We start from the raw sequence: 17,814 nt of genomic DNA on the forward strand, positions 1-17,814 counted from the left end.
TCGGCCAGGGTATCAAACTTGTAGAATTTAGCAAATGTATTTGACCCCGACCAAGTAGCTGCTCGGCACAGTTGTAGAGCCGAGACCCCTCGGGCAGCCGCCCAAGAAGAGCCTTTCCTCGTGGAATGGGCTTTTACAGATTTTGGGTGCGGCAGTCCAGCCGCAGAATGTGCAAGTTGAATCGTGCTACAGATCCAACGAGCAATAGTCTGCTTAGAAGCAGGAGCACCCAGCTTGTTGGGTGCATACAGGATAAATAGCGAGTCAGTTTTCCTGACTCCAGCTGTCCTGGAAACATATATTTTCAGGGCCCTGACTACGTCCAGCAACTTGAGTCCTCCAAGTCCCAAGTAGCCGCAGGCACCACAATAGGTTGGTTCACATGAAAACTGATACCACCTTAGGAAGGAATTGGGAACGAGTCCTCAATTCCGCTCTATCCATATGAAAAATCAGATAAGGGCTTTTGCATGACAAAGCCGCCAATTCTGATACACGCCTGGCCGACGCCAAGGCCAACAGCATGACCACTTTCCACGTGAGGTATTTTAGCTCTACGGATTTAAGTGGCTCAACCCAATGCGACTTCAGGAAATCCAACACCACGTTGAGATCCCACGGTGCCACTGGAGGCACAAACGGGGGCTGAATATGCAGCACTCCCTTAACACAAGTCTGAACTTCAGGCAGTGAAGCCAGTTCTTTTCGGAAGAAAATGTACAGAGCCGAAATCTGGACCTTAATGGAACCCAATTTTTGGCCCATAGCCACTCCTGACTGTAGGAAGTGCAGAAATCGACCCAGTTGAAATTCCTCCGTTGGGGCCTTCCTGGCCTCACACCAAGCAACATATTTTTGCCATATGCGGTGATAATGTTTTGCGATCACATCTTTCCTAGCCTTAATCAGCGTAGGAATGACTTCCTCCCGAATGCCTTATTCCTTTAGGATCCGGTGTTCAACCGCCATGCCGTCAAACGCAGCCGCGGTAAGTCTTGGAACAGACAGAGCCCCTGCTGCAGCAGGTCCTGTCTGAGCGGCAGAGGCCATGGGTCCTCTGAGATTATTTCTTGAAGTTCTGGGTACCAAGCTCTTCTTGGCCAATCCGGAACCACGAGTATAGTTCTTACTCCTCTCCTTCTTATTATTCTCAGTACCTTGGGTATGAGAGGCAGAGGAGGGAACACATACACTGACTGGTACACCCGCAGTGTTACCAGAGCGTCCACAGCTATCGCCTGAGGGTCCCTTGACCTGGCGCAATATCCTTTTAGCTTTTTGTTGAGGCGGGACGCCATCATGTCCACCTGTGGCCTTTCCCAATGGTGTACAATCATTTGGAAGACTTCTGGATGAAGTCCCCACTCTCCCGGGTGGAGGTCGTGCCTGCTGAGAAAGTCTGCTTCCCAGTTGTCCACTCCGGGAATGGACACTGCTGACAGTGCTAACCCATGATTTTCCGCCCATCGGAAAATCCTTGTGGCTTCTGCCATCGCCATCCTGCTTCCTGTGCCGCCCTGTTGGTTTACATGGGCGACCGCCGTGATGTTGTCTGACTGGATCAGCACTGGCTGGTGTTGAAGCAGGGGTCTAGCCTGGCTTAGGGTATTGTAAATGGCCCTTAGCTCCCGAATATTTATGTGTAGGGAAGTCTCCTGACTCAACCATAGTCCTTGGAAGTTTCTTCCCTGTGTGACTGCACCCCAGCCTCAAAGGCTGGCATCCGTGGTCACCAGGACCCAGTCCTGTATGCCGAATCTGCGGCCCTCTAGAAGATGAGCACTCTGCAGCCACCACAACAGCGACACCCTGGCCCTTGGAGACAGGGTTATCAACCGATGCATCTGAAGATGCGACCCGGACCACTTGTCCAACAGATCCCACTGGAAGATCCTCGCATGGAACCTGACGGATGGAATTTCTTCATAAGAAGCTACCATCTTTCCCAGGACTCGCGTGCATTGATGCACCGACACCTGTATTTGTTTTAGGAGGTCTCTGACTAGAGATGACAACTCCTTGGCCTTCTCCTCCGGGAGAAACACTTTTTTCTGTTCTGTGTCCAGAACCATACCCAGGAACAGTAGACGCGTCGTAGGAATCAGCTGCGACTTTGGAATATTCAGAATCCAGCCGTGCTGTTGTAGCACTTCCCGAGATGTTGGTCGGAGTAGCACTAACTGCTCCCTGGACCTCGCCTTTATTAGGAGATCGTCCAAGTACGGGATAATTATAACTCCCTTTTTCCGAAGGAGTATCATCATTTCGGCCATTACCTTGGTAAAAACCCTCGGTGCCGGGGAAAGACCAACGGCAACGTCTGGAATTGGTAATGACAGTCCTGTACCACAATTTTGAGGTACTCCTGGTGAGAAGGGTAAATGGGGACATGCAGGTAAGCATCCTTGATGTCCAGTGATACCATGTAATCCCCTTCGTCCAGGCTTGCAATAACCGCCCTGAGCGATTCCATTTTGAACTTGAACCTTCGTATATAAGTGTTCAAGTATTTTAATTTTAGAATGGGTCTCACCGAACCGTCTGGTTTCGGTACCACAACATTGTGGAATAGTAACCCCGGCCTTGTTGAAGGAGGGGTACCTTGATTATCACCTGCTGGAAGTACAGCTTGTGAACTGCCGCCAGTACTACCTCCCCTTTCTCCGAGGGCAGCAGGCAGGGCTGATTTGAGGTAACGGCGAGGGGGAGTCGCCTCGAATTCCAGCTTGTATCCCTGTGATACTACTTGCAGAACCCAGGGATCCACCTGTGAGCGAGCCCACTGGTCGCTGACGTTCCCGAGACGTGCCCCCACCGCACCTGGCTCCACCTGTGGAGCCCCAGCGTCATGCGGTGGACTCAGAGGAAGCGGGGAAAGATTTTTGATCCTGGGAACTGGCTGTCTGGTGCAGCTTTTTCCCCCTTCCCTTGTCTCTGTGCAGAAAGGAAGCGCCTTTGACCCACTTGCTTTTCTGGATCCGAAAGGACTGTACCTGATAATACGGTGCTTTCTTGGGCTGTGAGGAAACCTGAGGTAAAATTTTTTCTTCCCAGCTGTTGCTGTGGATACGAGGTCCCAGAGACCATCCCCAAACAATTCCTCACCCTCATAAGGCAGAATCTCCATGTGCCTTAAAGTCAGCATCACCTGTCCACTGCCGGGTCCCTAATACCCTCCTGGCAGAATGGACATTGCATTAACTTTTGGATGCCAGCCGGCAAATATCACTCTGTGCATCGCTCATATATATAAGACGACGTCTTTAATATGCTCTATGGTTAGCAAAATATTTTCCCTGTATAGGGTATCAAAATTATCTGACAGGGTATCAGACCACGCTGCAGCAGCACTATCCATGCTGAGGCAATTGCAGGTCTCAGTATAGTACCTGAGAGTGTATATACAGACTTCAGGATAGCCTTCTGCTTTTTAACAGCAGGCTCCTTCAAAGTGGCCGTATCCTAAGACGGCAGGGCCACCCTTTTTTGACAAACGTGTGAGCGCCTTATCCACCCTAGGGGATATCTCCCAACGTGACCTATCCTCTGGCGGGAAAGGGTACGCCATCAGTAACTTTTTAGAAATTACCAGTTTCTTATCGGGGGAACCCACGCTTCATTCATTCATCTGATGGGGGAACAAAACACTGGCTGCTTTTTCTCCCCAAACATAAAGCCCCTTTTTTGTGGTATTTGGGTTAATGTCAGAAATGTGTAACACATTTTTCATTGCCGAGTGCAACGGCTGTTCCTAGTGGATTGTGTATATGTCTCAACCTCGTCGACACTGGAGTCAGACTCCGTGTCGACATCTGTATCTGCCATCTTGAGGTAGCGGGCGTTTTTGAGCCCCTGATGGCTTTTGAGACGCCTAGGCAGGCGCGGGCTGAGATGCCGGCTGTCCCATAGCTGTTACGTCATCCAGCCCTTTACATAAGGAGTTGACACTGTTGGTTAATACCTTCCACTTATCCATCCACTCTGGTGTCGGCCCCACAGGGGGCGACATCACATTTATCGGCATCTGCTCCGCCTCCACGTAACCTGCCTCCTCAAACATGTCGACACAGCCGTACCGACACACCGCACACACACAGGGAATGCTCTGATTGAGGACAGGACCCCACAAAGTCCTTTGGGGAGACAGAGAGAGAGTATGCCAGCACACACCAGAGCGCTATATAATGCAGGGATTAACACTATAACTGAGTGATTTTTCCCCCAATAGCTGCTTGTATACACAATATTGCACCTAAATTTGGTGCCCCCCCTCTCTTTTTAACCCTTTGAGCCTGAAAACTACAGGGGAGAGCCTGGGGAGCTGTCTTCCAGCTGCACTGTGAAGAAAAAATGGCGCCAGTGTGCTGAGGGAGATAGCCCCGCCCCTTTTTCGGCTGACTTTTCTCCCGCTTTTTTTATGGATTCTGGCAGGGGTATTTATCACATATATAGCCTCTGGGACTATATATTGTGATTTTTTTGCCAGCCAAGGTATTCATATTGCTGCTCAGGGCCCCCCCCCCCCCCCCCGCGCCCTGCACCCATCAGTGACCGGAGTGTGAGGTGTGCATGAGGAGCAATGGCGCACAGCTGCAGTGCTGTGCGCTACCTTGTTGAAGACCGAAGTCTTCTGCCGCCGATTTCCAGGACCATCTTCATGCTTCTGGCTCTGTAAGGGGGACGGCGGCGCGGCTCCGGGACCGAACGATCGAGGTCGGGTCCTGTGTTCGATCCCTCTGGAGCTAATGGTGTCCAGTAGCCTAAGAAGCCCAAACTATCTCCAGTCAGGTAGGTTCGCTTCTTCTCCCCTTAGTCCCTCGTAGCAGTGAGTCTGTTGCCAGCAGATCTCACTGAAAATAAAAAACCTAAAATATACTTTCTTTTCTAGGAGCTCAGGAGAGCTCCTAGTGTGCATCCAGCTCAGCCGGGCACAAGATTCTAACTAAGGTCTGGAGGAGGGTCATAGTGGGAGGAGCCAGTGCACACCAGGTAGTCCTAAAGCTTTCTTTAGTTGTGCCCAGTCTCCTGCGGAGCCACTATTCCCCATGGTCCTTACGGAGTCCCAGCATCCACTTAGGACGTCAGAGAAACAATAAAAAAAAAAAAACTGATTTTCTCTGTAACAAACTTTTGGCCTAGGGGTTCCATATAAAAAAATTCCTGTACTCTAGGGCAGGCATTCTAAAGGTACACAAATACCCCTTTTATACCGCCTGAGGCGGGTCGCACTCGGGAGCCTGACACGAGTGCTTCCCGGATGCAACCCACCTCAAGCCCCTCCTGCCGCTGTTTCCAACCCGGCATACTGCCGAATTGGTGACGTCAGCGGTGACGCTTAGAGATCACATGATCTCCAAGCGCCGCCCATCCATACAGAATGAACGGGAAACGGGTCGCAACGACCCGGTTTCCATTTACACAGCACAGCAAACCGGATTGAACACGTGTTCAATCCTGCTTGCTACCCAAGTTGGAATACCGGGTTGCTCGACCCAGATTAATCCAACTGGGCCCTTTTACACCGCACAGCAACATGGGTTATGCGCGCTCATGGGCAAAAACACATATTCAAAGCTGGCGGTGTAAAAGGGGTAGAACAGTGCAGGTTTTGGGGATATCCAGGCTTCAGCACAGATGGTTAAATCAAAATAACTGAGGTACTAATTAAGTCACCCGTGCATGGATATCACTAAAACCTGCACTGTTCGTGTACCTAGAGGACAGAGGTTGGGAATGCCTGATCTAGTGTCCCGTAATTCAAACAGTTTGGGAACCACTGGCATGCTCCAATAAGTTTAGTGTGGAGTGGGCTAAAATGAGCCAAACATTCCTCTACTGAACATAACAACACTTAATTCTTAGTATAAAAATATAGTTGTGTCCCTCACAACATATTATCTAATCCTCAATTTAAGAGCGGCTCTGGATGCAGATTATAAACTGTAAAAAGAGCAATTTCCATTTTGTTAGGATTATCTCCTATTTTAGTTTCCTGAGAACATTCTCTTTCAAGAAGTTTAATACTATACCGCAAAGTGAATAGGACACATGGGAGTAGTTAACCTATAGACATTGCTGCATAACATATCATGGTGTAGATTTACAAAAGCTTTTAAAACACACAAGTGGTTCTGTCATAAGCAGAAAAATAAAGTGACTATAACTATATAAGAAACACTGTTCTTGTTTTAAGTCTAAATTAGCGGTGTATATGATGTCATAACTTTTAAAAGTACAGTGTTTCCCTTTTGAAGCATATCCACTTACATTGGTCATGTCAGCTAACAGGGTGACCAGGGACAACCCCAAATAAAATAAAATAATAGCGAGCTACAGTTATATGTACATGTATAGCATGAGAACATGCTGGCTTTAAAACAGCTAGACGGAAAACACGGATATCCAGTTACAAGTAGAGGACACGACAAACATTGTGTATCAGTTTACTGACATAACACCCTGTAAGTATAACAAACCAACAACTAAACACTGAGTAAAACAGAATACATGTAACAGTACGTACAAGTGAGTAGGGCTCTCTTACCTCTTTGTTAATCCCAGTTTGACAATTGAGTCTGTACCCAAGTGTCACACACTACAGCGTATGTGGCCATCCTATAGATAGGTAATATAAATATAGACGCTAGGTGTAACCGGTAGATCTTGCTTTTCTAGTAGTTATACTGAGTAAATAGGAACCTGAAATAAAAACACAAAATAGGGTTGTACATTTTATTATTGCACTCTGACACTGCTCCTATACTTACAGGGAAAGCACACAGTATATGCCCTGTTGCTGCTAGCACTGTATATAATGCTACATGGCAGGGGATGAAGGCTGTGCAGGAGACACATGGCATCAGCAACCTGCTGTCACCTGGTGGTAGCTATACTGCACCCCCTGCCACCCATCACACACACATACTGTACCCACACATATACCCACCCAGAGCCCCGAGCCAGCGTCCCAGTAGCTTCCCTCTGGGGTTGCTAGTACTCCGCTTCCCTGAGCTGTTCGGCTGCAGCAGGCAGACAGGCAACTACAAATCCCGACATGCTCCGCTCCCGCCCTCCGCGCCGGGATCCGCTCCTGAGCAGGACACTGCGGCTGAGCTGTAACTCCTTGATGGGCTCGTATATATCCATGTGTCACGTAATGTACATGGTGCAGTGACCTGTGTCTGCAATGTCCCCTTGTTGCCCCATATCACTACCTTTCCTCCCCCTTGAGAAGTTGTCAACACAGCAGAGCATGCTGGGATATGTAGTAGGCTGGCCTGGTGTAGCTGTCTTAGTCTGAGGACAGATGAATGGGAAGAGGGTGTCATGTGACTCTGCAGCTGCTCTATACACACAGGACGTGGAGGACGCGGCCAGTACAGCGCCATGTCCGTCCCGGGCATGTAGGGCAAGATGCTCAATGCATGCTGGGAGTTGTAGTTTTACGCTGATGCCGGATCACATGCAGGACGCTGAGGCCGGGCTACGTGGTGGCGAGATTACTTTTGTAAACACTGCAAGTATTGCCTCACTGACGCATAACAAGTACTTTGCTTTGTAGTACGAGTGTGTAGCATGTAGTGTGGGGTTAGAGTGTGTATGTAGTATGAGTGTGTAGCATGTAGTGTGGGGTTATAGTGTGTATGTAGTATGAGTGTCTAGCATGCGTACTGTTTGGTTGCACTATCCTCTATTTACTATGGGGGTTAGCTAGGGGTGTAGCAAGTTTCAGTGTGAGCTTTGCTAGCTTGGGGGTGTAGGTATGATAGCAAGTTTGTATGCCCTGTAGTGATAGTAATGTAGCCCATGCACTTGTGAGATAATCGATGCTAACCTTCGATTTTGACCTTATCTGTGAGAGAAATCGAAGGATTGTATGCACGTTTTAGGTACCTTGAGACGCGATGCGCGGGCACGCTGCTCGAATATCGCGTCTCAAGATATTATGCATACCTCCCAACATGACCCTCTCCAGGAGGGACAGAATGCTCTGCTCCTGGACTTCCCTCTTAATTTATGATTGCAGGCACCTGTGCTGAAACACCTTTCTTTTCCATTAACCTTTTCAGCACAGGTGACAGCAATCATAACGTAAGAAAAAAGTCCAGAAGCAGAGCATTGTGTCCCTACTGGAGAGGGTCATGTTGGGAGGTATGATTATGTGCTGCACTTAATATCTCTCGCACCGCAGTTCGATCACCACTGCGATGGGCTCCCACTCGGCGGTGACGTGCTGATCACGTGATTACCATGCGATCTATTGCATGATCGCATGGTACTCACTTTGGCAGTTCAGGTGCGATGCCTTGCGATGTTGCGTAGCGGGGCATCGCACAAGTGTATGGGCAGCATAAGGCTTCCTGCAATACATGGCTGCATTTTATAACCTATGACTAGGTTGGTACTGCAGCCCCTCCTACTCTAAAGCGGTGTACACATTAGACCAGTGGTTCTCAAACTGTGCCGTGGCACCCTGGGGTTCATCAGGACACTTGCAGGGGTGCCACGGGTTAGTGGTCCAGGAGCAATTCAAATTATTTATGGTCATTGTAATAGGCAAAACCAGTGCTGGTGGCTGCCAATCATAAAATATGTGGACAACAATAGCACATCTTGTCCCTCACCACATAACTGAACCTAATGATGACATATAAACACAATTTCTCTAACGTCCTAGTGGATGCTGGGGACTCCGAAAGGACCATGGGGAATAGCGGCTCCGCAGGAGACTGGGCACAAAGTAAAAGCTTTAGGACTAGCTGGTGTGCACTGGCTCCTCCCCCCATGACCCTCCTCCAAGCCCCAGTTAGATTTTGTGCCCGAACGAGAAGGGTGCAATCTAGGTGGCTCTCCTGAGCTGCTTAGAGTAAAAGTTTAAAAAGTATTGGCTGCATACCCTTTCCCGCCAGAGGTTAGGATGCATTGGGAAACACCCCCTAGGGGGGATAAGGCGCTCACACGCTTGTAAGAACAAGGGCTCTACCCTCTCATGAGATGGCCGCCCTTAAGGATCCTGCTGATAGAAAGCAGGAGGGTATCCAAAAAAAGGTATTTACACACATACTGGTGTTATACTGCGACCAGCTATCGCCTCAGCCTGGAGGTGCAGTGCTGGGTTGGCATGGTCGGATTCCCTGACTGGAAATATTGATATCCTAGATAAGGATAGTATATTATTGCCTATAGAGTATTTAAAAGATGCATTTCTATATATGCATGATGCACAGCGGAATAATTGCCGACTGGCATCAAGTATAAGTGCGTTGTCCAATTCTACCAGTAAAATGGTCAGGTGATGCGGATTCCAAACGTCATTTGGAAGTATTGCCTTTGAAAGGGGACATTTGGGGTCGGTCTTTTAGACCTGGTGGCCACGGCAACAGCTGGGAAATCCACGTTTGTACCCCAGGTCGCCTCTCAAAATAAGACGCCGTATTATCAGGCGCAGTCCTTTGTTGGCAAGCGGACAAAAGGTTCCTCTTTTCTGCTCGTGACAGAGGGAGAGGAAAAAGGCTGCAGAGATCAGCCAGTTCCCAGGAACAGAAACCCTTTCCAGCCTCTGCCAAGCCCTCAGTATGACGCTAGGGCTTTACAAGCTCAGGCACAGTGGGGGCCCGTTCTCAATGAATTTCAGTGCGCAGTGGGCTCACTCGCAAGTAGACCCCTGGATCCTTCAGGTAATATCTCAGGGGTACATATTGGAATTCGAGACGTCTCCCCCTCGCCGTTTCCAAAAGTCGACTTTACCGACGTCTCCCTCGGACAGGGAGGCAGTTTTGGAAGCCATTCACAAGCTGTATTCGCAGCAGGTGATAATCAAGGTACCCCTCCTGCAACAGGGAACGGGGTATTATTCCACACTATTGTGGTACCGAAGCCAGACGGCTCGGTGAGACCGTTTCTAAAATCTTTGAACACTTACATACAGAGGTTCAAATTCAAGATTGAGTCACTCAGAGCAGTGATTGCGAACCTGGAAGAAGGGGACTACATGATGTCTCGGGACATCAAGGATGCTTACCTTCATGTCAAAATTTACCCTTCTCACCAAGGGTACCTCAGGTTTATGGTACAGAACTGTCACTATCAGTTCAGACGCTGCCGTAGGGATGGTCCACGGCACCCCGGGTCTTTACCAAGGTAATGGCCGAAATGATGATGTTCCTTCGAAGGAAGGGAATTTTAGTTATCCCTTACTTGGACGATTCCCTGATAAGGGTAAGATCCAGGGAACAGTTGGAGGTCGGTGTAGCACTATCTCAGATAGTGTTGCGGCAGCACGATTGGATTCTCAATATTCCAAAATCGCAGCTGGTTCCGTCGACGTGTCTTCTGTTCCTAGGGATGATCCTGGACACAGTCCAGAAAAAGGTGTTTCTCCCGGAGGAGAAAGCCAGGGAGTTATCCGAGCTAGTCAGGAACCTCCTCAAACCGAGCCAAGTCTCAGTGCATCAATGCACAAGGGTTCTGGGTAAAATGGGGGCTTCCTACGAAGCAATCCCATTTGGCAGATTCCACGCAAGAACTTTCCAGTGGGACCTGCTGGACAAATGGTCCGGGTCGCATCTTCAGATGCATCAGCGGATAACCCTGTCACCAAGGACAAGGGTGTCCCTCCTGTGGTGGTTGCAGAGTGCTCATCTTCTAGAGGGCCGCAGATTCGGCATTCAGGACTGGGTCCTGGTAACCACGGATGCCAGCCTGCGAGGCTGGGGAGCAGTCACACAGGGAAGGAATATCCAGGACTTATGGTCAAGCCTGGAGACATCACTTCACATAAATATCCTGAAGCTAAGGGACATTTACAATGCTCTAAGCTTAGCAAGACCTTTGCTTCAAGGACAGCCGGTGTTGATCCAGTCGGACAACATCACGGCAGTCACCCACGTAAACAGACAGGGTGGCACAAGAAGCAGAAGGGCAATGACAGAAGCTGCAAGGATTCTTCGCTGGGCGGAAAATCATGGGATAGCACTGTCAGCAGTATTCATTCCGGGAGTGGACAACTGGGAAGCAGACTTCCTCAGCACGACCTCCACCCGGGGAGAGTGGGGACTTCACCCAGAAGTCTTCCACAGGATTATAAACCGTTGGGAAAAACTCGACAGGTATTGCGCCAGGTCCAGGGACCCTCAGGCAATAGCTGTAGACGCTCTGGTAACACCGTGGGTGTACCAGTCAGGGTATGTGTTTCCTCCTCTGCCTCTCAAACCCAAGGTACTGAGATTGATAAGATGGTGAGGAGTAAGCACTATATTCGTGGCTCCGGATTGGCCAAGAAGGACTTGGTAACCGGAACTTCAAGAGATGCTCACGGAGGATCCGTGGCCTCTACCTCTAAGAAGGGACCTGCTCCAGCAAGGACCCTGTCTGTTCCAAGACTTACCACGGCTGCGTTTGACGGCATGGCGGTTGAACGCCGGATCCTGAAGGAAAAAGGGCATTCCGGATGAAGTCATCCGTATCCTGATCAAAGCCAGGAAGGATGTAACCGCAAAAACATTATCACCGCAATTGGCGAAAATATGTTGCGTGGTGCGAGGCCAGTAAGGCCCGACGGTGGAAATTCGACTGGGTCGATTCCTACATTTCCTGCAAACAGGAGTGTCTATGGGCCTGAAATTGGGGTCCATTAAGGTTCAAATTTCGGCCCTGTCAATTTTCTTCCAAAAAGAACTAGCTTCAGTCCCTGAAGTTCAGACGTTTGTAAAAGGGTTACTGCATATACAGCTTCCTTTTGTGCCTCCAGTGGCACTTGGGATCTCAATGTAGTTTTTTTTTTTTTTGGATTCCAAAAGTCACATTGGTTTGAACCACTTAAATCTGTGGAGTTAAAATATCTCACATGGAAAGTGGTCATGCTGTTGGCCCTGGCCTGGGCCAGGCGCGTGTCAGAATTGGCGGCTTTATCCTGTAAAAGCCCTTATCTGATTTTCCATTCGGACAGGGCGGAATTGAGGACTCGTCCTCAATTTCTCCCTAAGGTGTTTTCAGCATTTCACTTAAACCAACCTATTGTGGTGCCTGCGGCTACTAGGGACTTGGAGGATTCCAAGTTGCTGGACGTAGTCAGGGCCCTGAATATATATGTTTCCAGGACGGCTGGAGTCAGAAAATCTGACTCGCTGTTTATCCTGTATGCACCCAACAAGCTGGGTGCTCCTGCTTCTAAGCAGACGATTGCTCGTTGGATTTGCAGTACAATTCAGCTTGCACATTCTGTGGCAGGCCTGCCACAGCCAAAATCTGTAAAAGCCCATTCCACACGGAAAGTGGGCTCATCTTGGGCGGCTGCCCGAGGGGTCTCGGCTTTACAACTTTGCCGAGCAGCTACTTGGTCAGGGGCAAACACGTTTGCTAAATTCTACAAATTTGATACCCTGGCTGAGGAGGACCTGGAGTTCTCTCATTCGGTGCTGCAGAGTCATCCGCACTCTCCCGCCCGTTTGGGAGCTTTGGTATAATCCCCATGGTCCTTTCGGAGTCCCCAGCATCCACTAGGACGTTAGAGAAAATAAGAATTTACTTACCGATAATTCTATTTCTCATAGTCCGTAGTGGATGCTGGGCGCCCATCCCAAGTGCGGATTGTCTGCATTACTTGTACATAGTTATTGTTACAAAAATCGGGTTATTGTTGTTGTGAGCCATCTTTTCAGAGGCTCCTTCTGTTATCATGCTGTTAACTGGGTTCAGATCACAAGTTGTACGGTGTGATTGGTGTGGCTGGTAATGAGTCTTACCCGGGATTCAAAATCCTTCCTTATTGTGTACGCTCGTCCGGGCACAGTATCCTAACTGAGGCTTGGAGGAGGGTCATGGGGGGAGGAGCCAGTGCACACCAGCTAGTCCTAAAGCTTTTACTTTGTGCCCAGTCTCCTGCGGAGCCGCTATTCCCCATGGTCCTTTCGGAGTCCCCAGCATCCACTACGGACTATGAGAAATAGAATTATCGGTAAGTAAATTCTTATTTTACTTAATTTAATATTTATTTCTCTGACGTCCTAGTGGATGCTGGGAACTCCGTAAGGACCATGGGGAATAGACGGGCTCCGCAGGAGACTGGGCACTCTAAAGAAAAGATTAGGTACTATCTGGTGTGCACTGGCTTCTCCCTCTATGCCCCTCCTCCAGACCTCAGTTAGAATCTGTGCCCGGCCAGAGCTGGGTGCTCCTAGTGGGCTCTCCTGAGCTTACTAGTAAAGAAAGTATTTATTAGGTTTTTTATTTTCAGTGAGCTTCTGCTGGCAACAGACTCACTGCTACGTGGGACTAAGGGGAGAGAAGCAAACCTACCTGCTTGCAGCTAGCTTGTGCTTCTTAGGCTACTGGACACTATTAGCTCCAGAGGGTCCGAACATAGGCACCTGTCCTCGATCGTCCGTTCCCGGAGCCGCGCCGCCGTCCCCCTCGCAGAGCCAGAAGAACAGAAGCTTGAAGACGACGAAATCGGCGGCAGAAGACTCCTGTCTTCATTTAAGGTAGCGCACAGCACCGCAGCTGTGCGCCATTGCTCCCAGCACACTTACACACTCCGGTCACTGTAGGGTGCAGGGCGCTGGGGGGGGCGCCCTGGGCAGCAATTGAAGTACCTTTTGGCAATAAAAATACATATATACAGTCTGGCACTGTATATATGTAAAAAACCCCGCCATTTTTTTACACAGAAAGCGGGGGACAGAAGCCCGCCACTGAGGGGGCGGGGCCTTCTTCCTCAGCACACCAGCGCCATTTTCTCTTCACAGCTCCGCTGGAAGCAGCTCCCCAGGCTCTCCCCTGCAGTATCCAGGTACAAGAAGGGTAAAAAAGAGAGGGGGGGCACATAAATTTAGGCGAAAATAAAACATATAAGGCAGCTATTGGGTAATAACTTATTATAAGTGAAAACCCCTGTGTTATATAGCGCTGTGGTGTGTGCTGGCATACTCTCTCTCTGTCTCCCCAAAGGACTTTGTGGGGTCCTGTCCTCAGTCTGAGCATTCCCTGTGTGTGTGTGTGGTGTGTCGGTACGGCTGTGTCGACATGTTTGATGAGGAGGGTTACGTGGAGGCGGAGCAAGGGCAGATAAGTGTGGTGTCGCCCCCGTCGGGGCCGACACCTGATTGGATGGATATGTGGAAGGTCTTAAACGACAATGTAAGCTCCTTACATAAATGGTTTGATGACGCTGCAGCCTTGGGACAGCCGGGGTCTCAGCCCGCGCCTGCCCAGGCGACTCAGAAACCGTCTGAGGCTCATAAACGCCCTCTATCTCAGATGGTTGACACAGATGTCGACACGGAGTCCGACTCCAGTGTCGACGATGATGAGGCACATTTACAGTCTAAAATGACCAAGGCCATCCGATACATGATTATTGCAATGAAAGATGTATTACACATTTCTGAAATTAACCCTGTTAATACCAAGAGGGTTTATATGTTTGGGGAGAAAAAGCAGCCAGTGACTTTTCCCCCATCTGATGAATTAAATGAATTATGTGAAGAAGCGTGGAGTTCCCCTGATAAGAAACTAGTGAATTCTAAGAGGTTACTGATGGCGTACCCTTTCCCGCCAACGGACAGAAGAAACATCCCCTAGGGTGGACAAGGCGCTGACACGCTTATCTAAAAAGGTGGCCCTGCCGTCTCAGGATACGGCCACCCTAAAGGAGCCTGCGGATAGAAAGCAGGAAGCTATCCTGAAGTCAGTGTATACACACTCTGGTACTCTACTGAGACCTGCTATTGCTTCAGCCTGGATGTGTAGTGCTGTAGCAGCATGGACAGATACTCTGTCAGACGACATAGATTCCCTCGACAGGGATACTGTTTTGCTAACCCTGGGCCATATAAAAGACGTTGTCTTATATATGCGGGATGCTCAGAGGGACATTTGCCTGCTGGGCTCTAGAATTAATGCTATGTCCATTTCTGCCAGGAGGGTCTTATGGACTCGGCAATGGACAGGAGATGCTGATTCTAAAAAAACACATGGAGGTTTTGCCTTCTAAGGGTGAGGAATTGTTTGGGGACGGTCTATCGGACCTCGTGTCCACAGCGACAGCTGGAAAGTCGACTTTCTTGCCTCAGGTTTCCTCACAGCCTAAGAAAGCACCGTATTATCAAATGCAGTCCTTTCGTTCTCAGAAAGGCAAGAGGGTCAGGGGCGCATCCTTTCTTGCCAGAGGCAGGGGTAGAGGTAAGAAGCTGCACCATGCAGCCAGTTCCCAGGAACAAAAGTCCTCCCCTGCTTCCACTAAGTCCACCGCATGACATTGGGGCTCCACAGGCGGAGCCAGGTGCGGTGGGGGCGCGTCTCCGAAACTTCAGCAACCAGTGGGTTCGCTCACAGGTGGATCTCTGGGCTGTACAAATTGTATCTCAGGGATACAAGCTGGAATTCGAAGCGACACCCCCCCCCCCCCCCCACCCCCCCCCGCCGTTACCTCAAATCAGCCTTGCCAGCTTCCCCCATGGAAAGGGAGGTAGTACTGGCGGCAATTCACAAGCTGTACCTCCAGCAAGTGATTATCAGGGTCCCCCTCCTTCAACAGGGAAGGGGTTACTATTCCACAATGTTTGTGGTACCGAAACCGGACGGTTCGGTGAGACCCATTCTGAATTTAAAATCCTTGAACACTTATATAAAGAAATTCAAGTTCAAAATGGAATCGCTCAGAGCGGTTATTGCAAGCCTGGAAGAGGGGGATTTTATGGTGTCACTGGACATCAAGGATGCTTACTTGCATGTCCCCATTTACCCACTTCACCAGGAGTACCTCAGGTTTGTGGTACAGGACTGTCATTACCAGTTCCAGACGTTGCCGTTTGGCCTGTCCACGGCACCGAGGATATTTACCAAGGTAATGGCCGAAATGATGATACTCCTTCGGAAGAAGGGAGTTATAGTTATCCCGTACTTGGACAATCTCCTCATAAAGGCGAGGTCCAGAGAGCAGTTGTTGATCAGCGTAGCACTCTCTCAGGAAGTGTTGCAACAGCACGGCTGGATTCTGAATGTTCCAAAGTCGCAGCTGATTCCTACGACGCGTCTGCTTTTCCTGGGCATGATTCTGGACACAGAACAGAAGAAGGTATTTCTCCCGGTGGAGAAGGCCCAGGAATTAGCATCTCTGGTCAGGGACCTCCTGAAACCAAAACAGGTATCGGTGCATCACTGCACGCGAGTCCTGGGAAAGATGGTGGCTTCATACGAAGCCATTCCCTTCGGCAGGTTCCATGCAAGGATCTTTCAGTGGGATCTGTTGGACAAGTGGTCCGGATCGCATCTTCAGATGCATCGGCTGATCACCCTGTCCCCAAGGGCCAGGGTGTCTCTTCTGTGGTGGCTGCAGAGTGCTCACCTTCGCCGCAGGTTCGGCATACAGGACTGGGTCCTAGTGACCACGGATGCAAGCCTCCGAGGATGGGGGGCAGTCACTCAGGGAAGAAACTTCCAAGGGCTGTGGTCAAGTCTGGAGACTTTTCTACACATAAATATATTGGAACTAAGGGCCATTTACAACGCCCTGAGTCAAGCAGAGCCCCTGCTTCGAAACCGGCCAGTGCTGATTCAGTCAGACAACATCACGGCGGTCGCCCATGTAAACCGCCAGGGCGGCACAAGAAGCAGGATGGCAATGGCGGAAGCCACAAAGATTCTTCGGTGGGCGGAGAATCACGTGCAAGCACTGTCAGCAGTGTTCATTCCGGGAGTGGACAACTGGGAAGCAGACTTCCTCAGCAGACACGACCTCCACCCGGGAGAGAGGGGACTTCATCAAGAAGTCTTCACACAGATTGCAAAGCGATGGGAACTGCCACAGGTGGACATGATGGCGTCCCGCCTCAACAAAAAGCTAAAAAGATATTGCGCCAGGTCAAGGGACCCTCAGGCGATAGCTGTGGACGCCCTAGTGACACCGTGGGTGTACCAGTCGGTTTATGTGTTTCCTCCTCTTCCTCTCATACTCAAGGTACTGAGAATAGTAAGAAAGAGAGGAATAAGAACAATACTCATTGTTCCGGATTGGCAAAGAAGGACTTGGTACCCGGAACTGCAAGAAATGCGCACAGAGGACCCATGGCCTCTGCCTCTCAGACAGGACCTGCTGCAACAAGGGCCCTGTCTGTTCCAAGACTTACCGCGGCTGCGTTTGACGGCATGGCGGTTGAACGCCGGATCCTAGCGGAAAAAGGCATTCCGGATGAAGTTATTCCTACGCTGATAAAGGCTAGGAAGGACGTTACAGCAAAGCATTATCACCGTATATGGCGAAAATATGTTGCTTGGTGTGAGGCCAGGACGGCCCCTACAGAGGAATTCCAGCTGGGTCGATTCCTGCACTTCCTACAGTCAGGGGTAAATTGGGGTCCATAAAGGTCCAGATTTCGGCCCTATCCATTTTCTTTCAAAAAGAACTGGCTTCACTGCCTGAGGTACAGACGTTTGTTAAGGGAGTGCTGCATATTCAGCCCCCTTTTGTGCCACCAGTGGCACCCTGGGATCTTAACGTTGTGTTGGATTTCCTGAAATCCCACTGGTTTGAGCCACTTAAGACCGTGGAACTAAAGTATCTCACGTGGAAAGTGGTCATGCTGTTGGCCTTAGCATCGGCTAGGCGTGTGTCGGAATTGGCGGCTTTGTCATGTAAAAGCCCATGTCTGATCTTCCATATGGACAGGGCAGAATTGAGGACTCGTCCCCAATTTCTCCCAAAGGTGGTATCATCGTTTAATTTGAACCAACCTATTGTGGTGCCTGCGGCTACTCGGGACTTGGAGGACTCCAAGTTGCTGGACGTAGTCAGGGCTTTGAAAATATGTTTCCAGA

General features: G+C 49.7%; 2 protein-coding genes across 6 annotated transcripts in view; one reads left to right on the top strand and one right to left on the bottom strand.

Annotated features, from left to right (window-relative positions):
* Positions 1-7,212, bottom strand: part of TMEM68 (transmembrane protein 68) — a 90,076-nt gene extending 82,864 nt beyond the window's left edge. Inside the window, exons 1-2 of the mRNA XM_063923739.1 lie at positions 6,947-7,212; positions 6,545-6,699 (exon numbers count right to left, since the gene is read on the bottom strand). The gene's annotated coding sequence lies outside the window, so the exon portion shown is untranslated. The remainder of the gene's footprint in view (positions 1-6,544; positions 6,700-6,946) is intronic.
* Positions 7,213-7,360: 148 nt separating this feature from the next.
* Positions 7,361-17,814, top strand: part of TGS1 (trimethylguanosine synthase 1) — a 258,536-nt gene continuing 248,082 nt past the window's right edge. For 3 of the 5 annotated variants that reach the window (XM_063923733.1, XM_063923734.1, XM_063923732.1), the window contains exon 1: positions 7,361-7,516. The gene's annotated coding sequence lies outside the window, so the exon portion shown is untranslated. The other 2 variants (XM_063923735.1, XM_063923737.1) reach the window with 2 other exon arrangements.

This window comes from Pseudophryne corroboree, chromosome 5 (genome assembly GCF_028390025.1).
Source record: "Pseudophryne corroboree isolate aPseCor3 chromosome 5, aPseCor3.hap2, whole genome shotgun sequence".
Taxonomy (NCBI): Eukaryota; Metazoa; Chordata; class Amphibia; order Anura; family Myobatrachidae; genus Pseudophryne; species Pseudophryne corroboree.